Source organism: Nycticebus coucang, chromosome 6 (assembly GCF_027406575.1).
Source record: "Nycticebus coucang isolate mNycCou1 chromosome 6, mNycCou1.pri, whole genome shotgun sequence".
Taxonomy (NCBI): domain Eukaryota; kingdom Metazoa; phylum Chordata; class Mammalia; order Primates; family Lorisidae; genus Nycticebus; species Nycticebus coucang.
Window position 1 is genome coordinate 40,480,585 of NC_069785.1, and position 14,926 is coordinate 40,495,510.

The 14,926-nt window shown below is 43.0% G+C and overlaps 1 pseudogene; it reads left to right on the forward strand.

Moving 5' to 3' along the window:
• The first annotated feature begins 14,212 nt into the window (after nucleotides 1–14,212).
• Nucleotides 14,213–14,711, forward strand: LOC128588146 (60S ribosomal protein L17-like; annotated as a pseudogene).
• The last annotated feature ends 215 nt before the right edge of the window (nucleotides 14,712–14,926 follow it).

Sequence of the window (14,926 nt, forward strand, 5' to 3'; positions counted from 1 at the left end):
TCTTGCCATGATTTGGGTGTGGGGGTGGAATTCTAGGCATCATCTCCCAATATTAAATTTCTCTTGGAAGTTCATAAGATGATAGATTGGAGCTAACAGACAGTAGATGTAAGGGGACATTAGGAAAATTCTCGAGTTTACCTAATGCCTCTCAAGTTTAGGCATTAGGCTTCCCCTGGGCAAAAGTTTATTTATTTATTTTTTTTAGCACTTTTTTTTTTATTATTAAATCATAGCTGTGTACATTAATGTGATCATGGGGCACCATACACTGGTTTCATAGACCGTTTGACACATTTTCATCAGTGCAGGCACTGTAATACAGTCTAGGAGCCCATGGTTTTATGAGTAAAATGGCCTCAAAATCTCTCATAAAGTCCAATGTGGCTGGGCCTCTCTGCTGTTTCACTCCTCCAACTAGCAGATTCCTGAGAAATCTAGAAAAACTAGCTGGGTATTGTGGTGGGCACCTGTAGTCCCAGCTACTGGGAGGCTTAGGCAGGAGAATGTCTTGAGCCCAAGAGTTTGAGGTTGCTGTGGACTATGACGCTAGGGCACGCTACCCAGGGTGACAGAGTGAGACTGTCTCGATAACAAAAAAGTGTCTTTTTGTCCTTGGAAACTGGAAGCTGCCACACCGGTCTGGCCTGCCCTCCATTCCCTCCCCAAACTCACGCCAGAACCAAGGCCTCGGGCCTGTTGCCTTCCCACCATGTTATACTCCCCTATCCCTCCCGACATGCAGTGCTCAGCCCATGGAGCACACTGATCATTTCTCTCTCCTCCTTCAACACCGAGTGTCACTAGCTGCTTTATCGCACTGTTCTCGTGTTTACTTGTGTGTTCATCCCATTGAACCTAAAATTTATATATTTCTTGAGATCAAGGAAGAGATGGGATTAGGGAATGCTGATACAGTTGACTCACTTTCAAGCCACACTGCCTGAGTTTGAACATAGAACCTGCCTGGCCAAGTCACTCAACCCACCTGTGGTCCAGCCTCCTCATCCATAAAGTGAGCATGATGCTGCCCTATGGGGCAGGTACTCATCCTCAGACTCCAGGCACCATAGTGGGCTGTTTTCATTAGTGAACTCATCTATTCATCACAAGAGTTTTGGAGGGGGCGTTGCAGACACAGTCAGTTGCCTGCACATCAGCCACCTACTGCCTCCTTCTCATTGACAGTCCTGCCTTTGTCTAGGCGTTTGTCTTTCTCCCTATCACCCTGTCGTCAGGTAAGGGTACTGTCCTCCGCCTGGAGGTGAGTACTGAATAGTTTAAAGCAATTGCATCATCCATAATATTACCAGTGATCAGTTTGGATGTGGTTATGCAACATAGTTCTAGTTAGTGAGATAGGAGGGGAAGCCTGGCCAGGTTGGGGCAAGGGAAGATTTCCTCACTGATGCAAAAGAGGCCCACAGGAAGCTATCCTTCTCCCTTACCCGGGACTTTATGGTGTCTGGACATTTGCCTGGCTATAGAGGATGCCAGTGCAGAGTTGGGAGGCCAGAGCCAAGTGAAACAGAGGAAGAATTCTGCCTGCCTGGCATAACTGTGTTCACACCTGAGCCCTTCCTGTTATGTGAGACGGGACTTCCCATGATTGTTAAGCTCCAGTCATACTTTTCCTATAACCTACAGCTAAAAAAGCATTCTAACTAATGTAGTTAAGTATTTTGCTCCCTACATCCCAGATGAGGAACTGACCCTCACAGGGATTTGCATTATTTATTTCAAGTTAGATAGGTAGCAAATGGCCAGGTAGAGCAGAGGCTGATACATCCCCTGTGTCCTCCAGCGCCTGGGGCAGCACAGGGTGGACACTGGTGTTCAGTGAGTAGGTTGCATCAGACACTCAGGATGCTAACCCAACTGTGTTAGTGCAGGGCAGCCGAACAGTCACTCTGCAAGATGCACTGCGACAGGACACGCTTCGGTGGTTGTAATGACTTTCCAACTCAGTGTGCACCATGAGCCTCCTGAGTTCTCTTCCAAGCAGGAGAGTAATTATCTAACGTTATCCTCATTTCTGGGGCAGACTTCAGTGCACTCAGCTTAGTGACAAGTAATGCTTGCTTTTTATTTAAATAACAGTCTTTGGTAGTTACCACTTCTTAATGTCATCTTCTTTGAAAAAAGATAAGATTCAAGCTATATATGCCGCAAAAATCTAGTCCTCCTTTCCTGCAGCAAGTTGTGCTGAAGCAATCTCAGCAGTTATCTGCACTCCCAGAGAGTCACCTACCTGGGGATCTGGGAGGAAATCTTAGGCTGGGGTCTGTAAGAAGATCAAATCAGGGTGGGAGGAGGGGTGCCTCAGCCTTTTCTTCACTGAGGAGCCTGTGCCCCATCTTTGCAAATGCCTCTCTGATTTTTATCAGGGGAAGAGATATTAACATGCACCTTCAATTCTACTAGAATGTAACCAAAGGAAAAACACCTTAGAACAATGTTCTGCTCAGTTACAGAAACATGACTGAGCCCTCTTCACGCCCCTGCCTCATACAGTCCTGCACTGGTCAGATCTGAGCCTGCACCTGGGCAGTGACCTTGACCTGATAAGTGACCTTGACTGATTTGGTCAAGTGAGGGAGTAATGGACTTTTGACGTAAGATTATAACTAGATCATCGACCTTCAGTATCACACCTATGATAGCCAAATTAATTGTTAAACTTTCCTCCTATCTTAAAGACTAATCAATCACAGGAGAGAAGCCAGTAAAAACTAAGGTGACATTCCTGGGCACTTATCACGTACCAGGCTCTGTTTAAAAGCTTGTGTGTACATTACTACTTGTATTCTCATAATCTGTGGTAAGCTGTCACACTTGCATTAATTGGTATAACTCTTACAAAAATAATGGTAGATAGATAGGGAGGGAACGATAATTTTCTCTCTACTCTTTTAAATTGCAACTCCCTGTAACAAAAGACAGATTAATAAAAGAAAAATAAACAGAGGTTTTAGCATTTATACCTCATGTATACATGGGATAAAACCCAGAGAAATAAGTAAATCTCTAGAGTACATCTCAAAGAAAGCATTTAACTTCAAATTTAAATACCATCATTGTCTAAAACAAAGAAAGAAGGGTATAGAGGGAAAGCCTGGTTCAGTCAGTTGACCAGGGACAGCACCCAAGCCAGTTTAAGGATTGTTGGGCAGATTTAAATCCATGTCTTCTCCACAGTTATGAATCTCTAATGGTTTACTCCTTCTTTTCCTAGGGCAGAGAGGGAGACACTCTTAGACATGGAAATTTCTTTTATAAATGTAAATTCCCCTTACAAAAAGGTAACTTTTCAGAGCTACTTCTCTGTTTGCAGTTTCTCAAAATAACCAACTCAAAATAATCAATATTCCCAAGAGGCATATTTTGGGGTGGCATATTCTGGTTTCCTACAGTCATATTTTGGGGTAGTGTATTCTGAGCCCCATCAGATGTCATTATAGATGATAACACAGAGGCATGGGAGGGTGAGGAATTTAGTCAGGATCTCATGGCTTAGGAAGTGACGGAGTTAGAGTTTAAATCCTGGTATTCTGGTCTAGAATCCAGCTTTAATCATCACCCTGCAGTGTCTTAATAGCCAAAATAGTTCATGAGAAGGAACAGATGGTTTGAAAATGGCAGGCAGATGGTGAAGAGCAAAACATTTTACCAAGCTGGTTTGATTTCTCCACCTTAGCTGTGCCTGACAGGCAGTGGGTCATGGTGGGCAGAGCCTGCACGCTGGGATGACTAGAGCCCGGGCTGCCTCAGCCCTGACTGGCTTTTAAGGCCCATGGAGGACGTGCAGCACACGCCCTTCTCTTTGTTACGTGGGGTAAAGTTTAATGACTTACAGGCCATAGAATACATGAGAGTCACCAACTGATTCAGAATCTTTAGGAGTAGGGACCAGGAATCTGAATTTTTAATAAGCTCTCCAGGTGATTCCCATGCAGGTGGTCTTTGGAACGTGCTTGGAAACCAGCTGGGCATTGAGTCTCTTTTCTGTTCCTTGTTTAATGGCACTGTGCTGCAGTCAACACTCCATATCCGAGTTCTACACTCATGGGTTCTACCATCTGGGGCTCAAAAATACAAAAGGTGCCCCCAAAATGTATACACATTTTTTTTTTTTTATTGTTGGGGATTCATTGAGGGCACAATAAGCCAGTTACACTGATTGCAATTGTTAGGTAAAGTCCCTCTTGCAATCATGTCTTGCCCCCATAAAGTGTGACACACACTAAGGCCCCACCCTCCTCCCAAAATGTATACACATTTTAAGAGAAAAAGCTGTCCTAGTCATGCCTGTTGCATGGTGACGCTACATTCCTTTGATTTTCACCGTCTTTAGAGAGAACGTCATACCACATGTTGCTACTATAATTCAAATCAACTTTGAAAAGTTAACACATAGATAATGTCGCTTAAAACGTGTATACTTTTTTTTGGCACCCTTAATATTTAGGAGAAGAAAAAACAATAAAAATAACAATACAACAGGGTGGCGCCTGTAGCTCAGTGAGTAGGGCACTGGCCCCACATACCAAGGGTGGCGGGTTTGAACCCAGCCCCCGCCAAACTGCAACAACAAAAACAATAGCCGGGCGTTGTGGCGGGCGCCTGTGGTCCCAGCTACTTGGGAGGCTGAGGCAAGAGAATCGCCTAAACCCAAGAGCTGGAGGTTGCTGTGAGCTGTGTGCACTCGACTGAGGGTGACATATTGAGACTCTGTCTCTAAAAAAAAAAAAAAATATATATATATATATAAAACAATACAACAATAAAAATAATACAAATTTAAAAATACAGTGTAACAATTATTTCCATAGCATTTCCGTTGTATTAGGTATCATGAGTAATCTAGAGATGATTTAAAGTATAGGGAAGGATGTAGGTAGTTCTATGCAAATGCTATGCCATTTTATGTAAGGCACTTGAGCCGCCAGGATTTTGGTTATCGGTACTTGCCTTGTGGTGGTATTTCTGGTCTGCCTGTATCTGTAGAGGGGCAGGAGGAATGGGACAAGCAAAGCACATGGAGTCAGGCTGTCGGTGGCAATGGGCCACTTACTCCCTCTGCCTCCATCCCTTGTAAAGTGGAATTCAAGAAAAACAGAATAGAATGGCAAGGACTTGTCCATGACAGAGGATATTTGGATTCTAAAGAGTCCAAAGTTCTTAAGTAACGAGTAACATGCTAGACCCCAGACAATGCCTCTGTTTTGCCTTTCCCTATGCGGGAGACCAGTATACGCCACCCTATAATATGAAGGAGTTTTGAGCTGAAGGCAGTTAAGAAGATGCTAATGTGGGAAAGCTCTCTGCCCTCTATTTGTCTAAAAGAGGACACAGATTTATCAAGACAAAAGGTATCCCACCCCCCTTCTCTACCAGAGAGAACAAAGGTTAACCACTGCTAAGTCAAATTTGGCCTGAGGTTGGTTTTGTTCTTGCGGTACCTAGGTAAAGAACTACAGCCTAACTGCATACACAAACTAAGTGAAAGTCTAACGTGGGAGTTTGTTACTGTAACCAACAGCAGAGTCTCAGCCAGTCACGTTAGCCGAGCCTCGGTCAGCCACAGGGGTAACCAATCAAGCTGTTTCTGGGCCTCACTTTCAGTTTCTGTCCATAAATTCTGCAAAGCTCTCTGAACCTCTTCTGGTTCTGAGGGCTGTATAATTTGAAGATTATTCTCTGCAGAATTAAACCCTGTTAAACTTAATTCATCTGAAGTTTTATTGATTGATTGTTTTTTTTTTTAACATGGCTGAAGACAACTCCAGACCTTCATCGGCTGAAGATGGTTCCGGAGGAATCTACTTTAACAAGCTTACCTAACCAGCCTTTCTCAGACATTGATTTGCTGCTCTAGAGACTCAGTGTCCTTGTCCTTTTCTTTTTGTCGTTTCTCTAAAAATTTACACTGCTTTAGTTGAAGATGCCGGATAAGTTGAAATTCAAAACCAGCTCTTCGAGAACCACTCATTCCCGGGGTATCTTGTGTATGTACCAAATGTAGATGTTAATGAATTTCTGTTTATTTTTCTCTTGTTAATCTGCCTTTTGTGACAGGGGTTCAGTCCAACTAACAACCTATGGGGGTTGAAGAAAAAATTATTCTTCTCCTATACCCACCCTCCCAAACTATCTCAGGGAGTTCCCTCGAAATAAGAATGCCGGCTCAGCTTATCCTCGTTTGTCTCAGGGTTCAAGGATAAAAAGTGAGTGAGGCAGCATTTGGAAATCAAGCGTGCCTCAATTTTTTAGTCGAGGAATAGCACGAGGGAGACTGCCATGAGACAAGAGCCCTGGAGCAACCTACTGTGTGTGCTCAAGTGTACGTGTGCATGCTTATAGGGACAAAGACCCTCTTCTTGACGAAAACTGAACTTCAGTCTGGATCCTCAGCCCTCTTCCACAGTAGGCCTCAACCTTAACCCCTGAAACTTTGCCCAGTTTAAGCAAGAATCCTGCTAAGTCAGTTTAGCAAGAATCCTTTCACTCTTGCTACCTGGTCACTTTGAAAGCTTATCAAATTCCTCATCCCCACCTTTGATGTATGAGTCCTTGATCCGACCTCAGCAAGAATGCTGTCAAGTTGGCCTAGCAAGAATCCCCTACCCTGGACTTCTCTTACATTCTCTCCTTGCTCCTTGGCCATAAATCCCCACTTGTCCTTGTTCATTTGGAACTAAGCCTGACCTCTGTCCCCTGCTCTACTATCCCTTGATTTGGTAGCCTTGAATAAAGTCTTCCTTGTCATTGCAACAAGTGCCCAAATAATTTTTTCTTTCCCAGTGTGTGTGTGGGAGGGAGAGAGAGGAAGTTTTCTAGGGGAAATGAGACCTCTCAGTGAGGGGGGCACCAGGACGAAGAGGCTGAGAGGAAAAGTAAAGTAGCACCAGTTCTCCCACTCACTATATGTGTCCTTAGGGAATTTGTTTTACCTTTCTCTTCCTGAATTTTCTGATCTATAAAATGGAGATAATAGAACCTATTGCACAGTATTGTCATATGAGCTCATTAACATTAGTTAACATTAACTATATTTATAATATACATGCATTAACATTTATAAAGCACTGTATGTGTATTTTGAATGCATGTTTACTTTTTTTTTTTTTGAGACAGTCTCACTTCTTTGGCCTTGGTAGAATGCTATGGCATCACAGCTCACAGCAACCTCTAACTCCTGGGCTTAGGTGATTCTCCTGCCTCAGCCTCCTGAGCAGCTGGGACGACAGGTGCCTGCCACAACGCCTGGCCATTTTTTGTTGCAGTTTGGCCAGAGTTGGGCTTGAACCTGCCACCCTCGGTATATGGGGCCAGCACCCTACACACTGAGCCACAGGCGCCGCCCATACTTTCATTATTATTTAAGTAATAATAATTGCTATTTATTACTTAAAAGCATCATTCTTAACCTTTAAGAAAAGTATCACTTTTAACCAAAGTAGGAGTGATAGAAATGGCATGGTGAGCATTATAAGCAGCTGATTCTTCTTCTAAGCTGCTTATAATATTCTTCCTTGGGTAGTTAAAGTACTCAAGAAAGAATCCTTCCCTCTAGAAGAGTGGTTCTCAGTCTTCCTAATGCCGTGACCCTTTAATTACAGTTCCTCATGTTGTGGTGACCCCCAACCATAAAATTATTTTTATTGCTGGGGAGCCACGTGCCACTGATAAGAAAGTGTGGAAAAGTAGTCGGTAAAGAAAGGGCTAATGCTCCTGCTTGTGCAATGGATTTTAATTAGTTCACTAACTAATGCTTGATAAAGGATTTTGGAGGGCGCGCAAGTTCCTTTCTCTTTCCTCCTAGTGCCCCTAGTCATAGTTCCTTGCAACCACAGGTGACCTTTCAATTTTATATGTAAGATGTCGATCTCATGAAAGCAAAGTTTTCCTCTCCCTGAAGATTAGAGAAAGTTCTCTCTGTGTGGAAAAGCCACAGAAGAGGAAACGCAAGGAGGAATACCTTCCTCTTCCAGCCCCAGGCTATTGAAAAGTTAGGTCGGTGGAGAGAAAACATGAAGTCCAAAGGCTGCCTGGAGTTTCTGCAGGCTCCTGGAAGGCTGGAGGTAGAAAGTCTTTTTTTTTTTTTTGAGACAGAGTCTCATGCTGTTGCCCTAGGTAGAGTGCCGTGGTGTCATTAGAGCTCACAGCAACCTCCAACTCTTGGGCTCAAGCGATCCTCTTGCCTCACTTTTTCTATTTTTAGTAGAGATGAGGTCTCACTCTCGCTGAGGCTGAGCTTGAACTCTTGAGCTCAGGTGATCCACCCATCTCGGCCTCCCAGAGTCCTAGGATTACAGGTGTGAGTCACCTCGCTGGCCTAGAAACTTTATTTCTGTATTAATCAGCCTTCCTAAAACCTGCTTCAATTATTTGACGTTTCATCTCTCTTTATAGGCTTCTGAGTAGCACACTGCATGTCCAGATGTCTTATTGAAAAATCAGTATCACTTCTAGAAGTGAGTTGGGGCACAAAAAACTAGGGGTCAAGCAAGGTAGAATGAGGTATAATGTTGCAGTTCATTTACTCACATCACTGAAGAATTGTTGTTAACACAATATCAAAGATCTTCCGAGGAATACTCCTCTGTGTAATATTAATAAATGATATGAAAAGCGTGTTATGGTCAGATAAGTTTGAGGAATACATGGCTAATATAAATTATATAGGTTTCTTTGTGATAGAATTGCTCAGAGGTTTTAATAAATTAACATGCATTATAAATCAAGATAAGCAACATGGCGATAGACCCCGAGCTGCCTCCAGAGTATCATGACACAATGGTGATTGAAGGGCTGCACTTGAAAAATCACCAATTATTTCTCCACCAGGTGTTTTCACCATTGAGAAGGTTCCTCCCATACTCTGCATCAGAAACACACCACAGGGAGCTACAACAGGGCAGTGAAGGCCACAGGAGTCAGGAGACCTGGCTTCTAGCCCTATGTTCTTTTTATTGGTGGTGCCAAGCAGTAGCAAAGTGGCTGATTGTTATCCTCTATAAAACTGTATAGCAGTGGCCTTACTTTGCTTACTGGGCAGTAGTTGGGAGTAACTAATGAGAAACTTGAAATAACAAACATTAAGTGGTTGTTGTTATGAGAACACCTATCATAACCGAGGCTGAGAAATTCCTTACCTTGTTTGTTTGGAGGATGTTTTTGGGCAGAACTTTCTTTCTTTGTACTTTATTTACTCTCCATCAAATCAGCCGGAGTGTGTTGTCTGTTTAGCATAAGCCATTGCACAAGTTGATTCTGGACAATGTATTCTGAGGTTCACAGAAGGCCTCTTGTACTATTGAAATCCCCCAGATTGCTTGTCATTGCATCAGTTTGGGATGTTGTGAAAATGCGTAACTCACTTTGATTGTCTGGACAAGCTCAGGGTGGTGGTTCTTTTTATCTGTTATTCATGGTTATTAACGAATTGTTGCCTTGCTAAATGAACCAGCAGAACGAAACATGCAAATTCAGGGGCAGAGTTTGCAGGGTATTTCTGTCCATTACGTCTGTGAACTCAACTTTCTTCTTTTAAGAAGAAGGGCTGTTTAGGTCATTTTAGAACAGCTCTGGACGTTTCCACATCAGGAGTAATCCACCTCTCCTGGTCTAAGAGTGTTATCAAAGATACACTGGAAAAGAATGTGGCTCCCGAGAGGTTTAAGTTTGGCATGTGTTCTCGAAAGGTGCGGGGTAAGGCAAACAAACTAACTGGGGAGTCAAGGAAATAGTGACCTACAAACTGCAGCAGAAGTGGTTGAAGTACAACTTGAGTAGTAAAGCCATTCACAGCAATCACCATGGGCCAGATGCTCTTCTCTGTACTTCACACAGATTAACTCCTTTAAATATCAATAGCAGGGATGGTCTGGGTGGGCTAGTTGAGTCAAGATACCTGGAAAAGCCAGTTTAGTCCAGCCTCAGGCTTGGTGATGGCCTTCAGAAAGTTGGCAGCTCAGCTGATTTGCAACTTAGTTTTATGATTCTGACACCCTCTTTTATAAGGAAGGTTTACTATGGAAAAAGGAGTCTTAGCTCAGGAAGGCGTCTGACAAACTATAAACACTTTTACAAAAATGCTTGCTAATTCTTTGCTATCTGTAACCCCATGTTGAACACAGGACTGCTGCTTCCCTTCCTCCCAGGAACTGGCAGCCTGTCCACTGATCTGATACAGAGTTTGCCTTTCTGGAACCAGCCCCTCCTCCGGAGCCCAGCCTACCACATCTTTGCCTCCCTGGGACATGTTCTTCTCTGTGCCAACCGCCGTCTGGGCAGGACCCATCCACTTTCCCTTATCTGGTCTCCCTTTTCCTGCATCCTTTGAAGCCAAGTACAGACATTTGACAAATGGAGCCTATGGAGAATAAATCCTACAGGACATATAGCAAAAGCTATAGCAAATCCTATAGGGATATGGACTCTGACTCTTCCGGAATTAAAATGGTTAGCGCCCAGGGACCTACATCATTAACAATTGTCACTGGAGTTTCTTATGCCCCCTGCCCCACCTGGCTATCTAATGATGCAGCTTCTTAACTTAGTGGGGACTGGATCTTGAGAATTTCTTGCTTTAGGGTTCAGAGTACATGGAAAATGTTCTTGAGCAGAGGGGGACTTTCTAGGCCCCACTGCGCTCAGTCACTTTCTCAGAGGAGATTGTTCCTATCAATGAGTTTGATCATAATATTTGTTAGTACTGACAGGTTGGGATTCAGATATTGCTCTCCTCTAATATTTGGGTGTGATTTGCCTTATCGTCCTTCCCTCACAACAAAGAAGTGTAATACAACAGTAATCCCATAATCTACAATCTCCTGTCTTATTGGAAGTGAAAGCAAGAAAATTGCAGTGTGAGCACTTTTTCCTCCCTTTCTACCCGTACAGATCTGGTGTGCCTGCTGGGAAGCCCTGGGCAGGGTGTGTACTCAGGTGACTCACAGGGAAGGATATAGCCCCTGGACAGGTTCACCTTTCTTTCTTTTTTTTTTTAATTAAATCATAGCTGTGTACCTTAATGCGATTATGGGGCACCATACACTGGTTTTATAGACCATTTGACATATTTTCATCACATTGGTTAACATAGCCTTCCTGGCATTTTCTTAGTTATTGTGTTAAGACATTTATATTCTACATTTACTAAGTTTCACATGTACCCTTGTAAGATGCACCGTAGGTGTAATCCCACCAATTACCTTCCCTCTGCCCATTTCCCCCCTCCATCACCTCCCTCTCCCCCTTCCCCATATTCTTAGGTTATAACTAGCTTATAGCTTTCATATGAAAGCCATAAATTAGTTTCATAGTAGGGCTGAGTACATTGGATACTTTTTATTCCATTCTTGAGATATTTTACTAAGAAGAATATGTTCCAGCTCCATCCATGTAAACATGAAAGAGGTGAAGTCTCCATCTTTCTTTAAGGCTGCATAATATTCCATGGTGTACATATATACCACAATTTATTAATCCATTCGTGGGTGGATGGGCACTTGGGCTTTTTCCATGACTTAGCAATTATGAATTGGACTGCAATAAACATTCTGGTACAAATATCTTTGTTATGATGTGATTTTTGGTCTTCTGGGTATATACCTAGTAGAGGAATTATAGGATTGAATGGCAGGTCTATTTTTAGATCTCTAAGTGTTCTCCAAACATCTTTCCAAAAGGAATGTATTAATTTTCATTCCCACCAGCAGTGTAGAAGTGTTCCCTTTTCTCCACATCCATGCCAACATCTCCGGTCTTGGGATTTTGTGATATGGGCTAATCTAGGTTCACCTTTCTTAAGAAGCATGAAGCATGACATAGCCCTGGATATTAGACTTTCATGACTTCCACCAGGCCTTCTTTTGAGTGGGTGTGGCCATGTGAGTACAAGTTGAAACTCTCTAGAAATGTCCATGGCAACTGTGTAAAAGTGTGATGGGTACTACAAAGGGACGGGGGTGTCCCATGACATCCATATTGGGTAGTTGAGAATCTTATTGTGATTCTTCAATGGGCTGTGTAAGGCCTGCCATAGATGAGGACCCTAGCCAGTGAATCCATGAGGTACTACAAATGCTTTTGTACCTTCTATGCCATGAAGGCAAAGGCTTTGTCTGTGTTGTTCATCTTGGTGTCTTTAGTGCTTGTCAAATAATAGTTGTTCAACAAACGTATTGGATGAATGAATTGATTACCTTCTATGGATGACTGTGGTGCTAGATTAGAGGTATGAGTGGACTGAGACATGGGTGCTGTCCTTGTGGAGTTTTTAGGCTACTAGATAAAGCAAGTGGTTGGGAAGAAAACAATATCACAAAATTAGTCAAGATGTTTATAGTGGGAGGGAGCAAGATGGCGGCCGAGTAACAGCTTCTTTGCAACTGGGAGCAGTGAGATTGGGGAGAGAAGACTCCAGGTATCTCTGGCTTATGGGCTCTGCCCAGAAATACCCCTTTGGGGATGCAGGGAGACAGTGAGAGATTTCTGGGCCCCAAGAGGAGGACAAAAGCAGTGGAGAAGTGGCAAGTGGTTGCGATTGGTCTGAGGCTGCTGCAACTGTAACTACCTCAGTAGCAAGATTGCAGACAGGGAAGGCCTGTCCTGTGGGTTGTTTTGTGTTTTTGGACTTGGGTACTTGGTTAAATTACCTTGGGAGAACTTGGGCAAGAGTGCACGTGACTTTAAGCATTGTCCAGGGTTTGGGACTGAACCGCTGGCCAGAATGGAGCTAACATTGTTCAGCTGTGGGCTGTGTGCATAGTCATTGTGGGAGAACTACACCTGCAGGCTACTCTCTCAGGGTCACAGAGCAAGACTTGGGCTGGAGACCTTGGGTGAGTGATCTAGGACTATGAGCAGCGCCAATGTCTGAGACTGAGACATAGGGGAAGAGCAGAACTTTCAGGTTTGGCAGTGGGAGGGCTACCTTGTAGCCTTGGCCCTTGGGGGCATAGAGTGAGGCCGGATGTGGCACACAGGATAAGTGGGCAGCCAATTCAGCAGAGATTCTAGCAACAAGTGTGTTCCTGGGAAAGCTTCTGCTTAGCCAAGGTTAACAGTTTAAAGTGTCTTTTAAGCAGGCTGAGGAGAGATTCAGGATCTCAACCCTGTAGGGTTTGAGGGCAAAGACGTTAGCAAAGGCCTCCAGTTTCCATCTCATACAGCTGTATCAGCATTGTGATTGGCATCTCACACTCCAGAAGATCACCTGTTTCCCAGACAATATTCAGCAAGATATATATACTGCTTTGTTTTTCTTTTGACATTCTTCATCTAGATTTTTCTTTTCTTTCTTCATTTTTCTAGTTTAAATATAATTTTCCTTTGTTGCCTCCTTTAATAATAAGAACTTCCTTTTTGCTAGTGTTTCTGCCCCTGTTATTTGGTTTTCCCCCCAATTTTATCCTGTAAGTTTTTCTGTTTGTTTGTTTTGGTTTGATTTATAGTAGTTTTATCTTTCCTCTCTATTTGGTGGAGGTGGGGTACCATATCTGCTCAGATTGGCAAAGAGCTGCAGACCTCAAGGGAACCACCCAACCCAGCGCCCCCAGAGGTTGGGGGGTTTTAAGGTGTGCCCTATTGTATACCTTTATTACTCCTGTCTCCCTCTTTCTGTGCCTTTCTTCTTTTTGTCAACATTCCCTTTTACTCACCCCCTCTCTTTTCTCTTTTTTCTTTTCTTTGTTTGTTTCTTTTTTTTTTTTAAATATTTTTTTCCCTTTTTGTTCTTCAATCTTCTCATCCTTTCAGTCCTATACTAAAAGGACTCATTGAAACCTTAGGCTAGAGGCATGGTAACTTAAAGACCAAGAGGAAGTGAAAGGAAAATTAGGGCAAGGAAACAGAGAAAAGAAAACCCTCATGAGGAAGAATCAGCAGAAAAATCCTGGCAACATGAAAAACCAGTCCAGAGCACACCCCACCCCCCGCCAAGGGACTGTGAAGTAGCTACTGCAGAGGATTTCACCTATAAAGAAATGTTAGAAATGACAGAAGGGGAATTTAAAATATATATTATGAAAACAAGGAAGGAAATTGCTGAGAAAGTGGAAAATAACCAAAAGGAAATCCAAAAACAGAATCAAATAAGAGATGAATGATATGAAGAATATAGAAAGGATATAGCAACTCATGAATTCTCCCAGAAGCCACCACTCTCCCTCTTCCCCGAAGTGGCCTGAGGTGATCTGTGAATATGGTTCACTAATCACTTGACCCAGAAAATCCCACAGAGTCATGTAAGTCAAGAGGCTCAAATCTTCGTATTCACTTTAAGAACACACATGAAACTTCCCAGGGCATCAAGGGTATGCACATATGAAAAACCAGCAAGTATCTGAAGGATGTCACTTTAAAGAATCAATGTGTTCCATTCCTATGTTACAATGTTAGAGTTGGTAGATATGCCCAGGCCAAACAGTGGGCTGGACACAGGGTCAGTGGCCCAAAAACAGTGCTGAATTTTTGCTGCATATGCTTAAAAATGCAGAGAGTAATGCTGAACTTAAGGGTTTAGATGTATATTCTCTGGTCATTGAGCAGATCCAAGTGAACAAAGCACCCAAGATGCGTCGCCGAACTTATAGAGCTCATGGTCGCATTAACCCATACATGAGCTCCCCTGCCACATTGAGATGATCCTTACTAAAAAGGAACAAATTGTTCCCAAACCAGAAGAAGAGGTAGCACAGAAGAAAAGATATCCCAGAAGAAACTGAAGAAACAAAAACTATGGCACGAGAATAGATGCAACATAAAGTAAATGCAAATAACAGTAAAAGGAAAAAAGAAAAGAAAGAATATAGCAGAGCTGAAGGAATTGAAGCAATTAGAGAACTTAAAGATGCAATAGAAAGTATCAACAACAGATTAGACCATGCAGAAGAAAGAATCTCAGAGGTAGAGGACA